The 3,507-nt window shown below is 37.1% G+C and overlaps 1 pseudogene; it reads right to left on the minus strand.

Moving 5' to 3' along the window:
• Positions 1–2,839: 2,839 nt before the first annotated feature.
• LOC132287335 (small nucleolar RNA R71) lies at positions 2,840–2,938 on the minus strand (annotated as a pseudogene).
• Between the last annotated feature and the right edge of the window lie 569 nt (positions 2,939–3,507).

Here is a 3,507-nt window from a genome sequence, read left to right on the forward strand (position 1 = left end):
TCGATCGATCGAACACCTTTGTCTTTATCCAAATGATTGATCCTATCCACGGCTGTACCACCCACCAACCACTTTTGTCCTTTTCCTATAAATATCTCCCATAAATATCTCAGATTTGTCTTTTTCCAAACAGCTCAGCCAGTTGGATCGATCCAGCCTAAGTTTGATCGATCTCACTTACTTTCGATTGATCTCACTTCCTTTCGATTGATCAAACTTCCTCCAGTGCGAAAAAGTTAAAATTCCATCCCATTGAAAGTTGTCATTTATCCAATCATTAGGGAATATTGTGTGCACGACCCCAGCTCATTTTGGGTGTCATTTTGACCTACCTATATAAGGATAAGGATTGCTTTTTCAATGGGGAGCCAACATTATTTTTGATATCATCTCTTGGAGAGGATGTTTAGAGGAGAAGGAGGCTAGAAACAGCATTGGAGATCTTCATCAACAAGGAGCAAATCTCTTCCATGGAGTTAGCCGTTGAGGGTTGGAGCATCATCACCATAAGTGGCTAGACATCCTCTTGGGGCTAGAGTTAGCCCCAAGCATGCTTTCTATATCTTAATCTTGTGTATTATTGAGGGATTAGTGTTGTAATTGATGTTTTGACACTTTGATATATATAGATCTTGTTTATTCAATGATTTATGTGGTTTAATGCTTCCAATTGATCATTTCATTCTATTCATATGTCTATGTATGCTAGAATTGATATTCATGTTCTTGTCTCTAGATTTTGTGTTATTGATGCATGTTCATGTGTATTGATGCCATAGATTTAGAGATTGTCAAAACATTGTGCTTAAAAGAATGCTTTTGTGATTCTCTTGATGGTTCATGCTTATCTCTTGATGGATTGTGCTTCCCCCCTAGTTTATTTTCATGTTAGTAGCTTAGATGTAGTGTAGTTGTAGTGTAGTGTTAAATGGGAGGACAATCCATGCTTGTTGTTTGATGTTCCAAGCTTTTGAATGCAAGTAGCATATGTCTCTAATTTTGTGTTGTATTTGGATTGTGAGCCTAATGAAAGGATTAATGACTTGTTTTGATTTATTGTGCCTTTCACATGTTGTTTAGACAATATATGCTTCATTGCTTAGATATATTATGCCTTTCACATGATGTTTAGACAATACATGCTTAACTAGTCATCCTTGCTTGTTGAATCAACCAAATACACACACACCAATATTGCAACACCCTAATTGCCCTCATTAATCACTTGTCAATAATATAGAAATGCATTGCTTGGTGGTGATCTCTAAACCCCAAGACTCTTTTCTCTCTTACTTATTTTTAATTGCACTCTTTTGCTATTACTTAATTTAATTTAGTTACTCTTTAATTAACCAACCAACCAATTATTTGATCACTCGACCTACTAACCCTAATAGCGATTCCACAATCAACTCCGACATTGCTCAATCCCCATAATCCCTTGGGACGATCCTTTCTCACTCATACTACATAATAGTATAGGTGTTAAGCAGTTTATAAATTTAAAGTATGATGCCCACTTGACACTAATTTCTAAACTCAAAGTGTTATGCATTGTTTTGTGCACACGCTCGGGTCGCATCACAGTTTTTGGCGCCGTTGCCGGGGATTTGTTTATTAGATTTGGCAACGTCGGATTTGTTGAATTGATTAGGATTAGTACTCTTTTGATTGTGTTTCTACTTTATTTTTATTTTTCTTTTTGGTTACTTATTGTGTTGTTCTTACTTAACTAGGTGCATTGTTGGAGAAGAAGTAAGCAAAGGAGCCATTGAGCAATCAATTCAAGCAAGCAAAGAAAGGAAAAATGCTAAAAACTTAAAAAAAATTGCTAAGCTAAGCTTTAAAATTTGGAGTTGAAATGCTAAAGGACCTTTGTGAGACTTTCTTTACTCAATTCCTTAGTTAAATCGTTGACCCGCATAGAGGCTTGTAATTCAATTCTTAGATAAATCGTGAGCCCGCATGGATGCTATTTTATTGTTCTTTGCATCATCTTTGTTAAAGCATAGGAATATGGGTTAAGTGTTTGTGGAGGGAGTTTCATTGCATTATTGTGAAGGCATAGTGTTTGTCATTCTTTGTGTTTGTTGTGTTTTGTATTGTGCATACATGGGCGTCGTTCATTAAGACCAACTCTTGCCCCTCTTGATTTGCATCTTGAATCTATCGTTAGAAATCCTAGGGGAAGAGGAAGTTCAAATAGAACCAATCTTTCAATGGATGACCATAATGATGACCATATTGAGGACATTGGTCACATAGACCAACAAGGTATCCTTAATCCCAATGTGCACAATGAAAACATGCAAGTACCATTAGGCATGCCAAGGCCATTCATCTAACCACCACAACAACAAGGCCAAGTTCCGTATGGAATGCCAAGGCCAATGTATGCTCCACAACCTCCCATCATTAATCAATGAATTCATAACCAAGGTGTTCATGTTGCACCTCAAGTACCTAATCCACCTCTTACTTTAAGAGATCACTATGTGCCTAATGAATATAATGCACCCACATGCATTCAATTGCCACCATTTAGAGCACATCATTATGAAATTAAAGCACAAACTATTCAAATGCTTCCTAACCTTCATGGACTTCCTAGTAAAGAACCTTACAAGTATTTGGATGAGTTTCTTGAAGTATGTTCTACCGTAAAATATACGGACATGCCAGAAGAGGTCTTAAGACTCAAACTTTTTCCATTCACCTTAAAAGACAAGGCAAAGTATTGGTTTAACAATCTTAGGCCTTTTTCAATCACTTCTTGGGTGGAAATACAACAAGAGTTCTTGAAGAAGTACTATCCAGTTTCTAAGACCAATGCCATGAGAACCTCAATTCGAGAATTTCCACATGGGGATGGAGAAATATTTCATGAGGCATGGGAACGCTTCAATGAATTGCTTAAGAAGTGTCCACATCATGACATGCCCGAATGGCAATTAGTTCAATATTTCTTTGAGAGCTTATCGGACAACTATAAGGGTATGGTTAATGCTTCCATGGGTGGCTCTTACATTGATAGGCATGAGGATGACGTGTGGCGTCTTTATGAAAGCATGAGTAAAAATTCTTTGCATAGAACACTATGATCCAAGAATGGTAGAAATTCACAAGGTAGGAAGAGTGTAGGCTTACATCAAGTCGAACATTCAAATGAAATAGCTGCCGAAATAAAGTCTTTGTCTCAAAGGTTTGATCAATTTTTAATTAACCAAAACTCGGCGTACCAGGTATCTTCCTTTCCTAACCATTCTCATCGTGCATCAAATGAAATATGTATGACTTATTCTAGTGTTCTTCATTCTACTTCTCATTGTCCTCATGGACAAGTGCATAATGAACCTAATGAACAAGTCAATGCAGCTTTTGTAAACCAAGGGAACAATCCTTATGGTACTCATTATAATCCAAGTTGGAGGAATCATCCGAATTTCTCTTGGAAAAACCAAGGAGAAGGCTTAAACCCTTCCCAAGGCGGTTTCCAAGGGAAATACA

The sequence above is a fragment of the Cornus florida genome, unplaced genomic scaffold, assembly GCF_030987335.1.
Source record: "Cornus florida cultivar Cherokee Brave unplaced genomic scaffold, ASM3098733v1 CherokeeBrave_3.0.0_Hap2_Chr11, whole genome shotgun sequence".
Classification (NCBI taxonomy): domain Eukaryota; kingdom Viridiplantae; phylum Streptophyta; class Magnoliopsida; order Cornales; family Cornaceae; genus Cornus; species Cornus florida.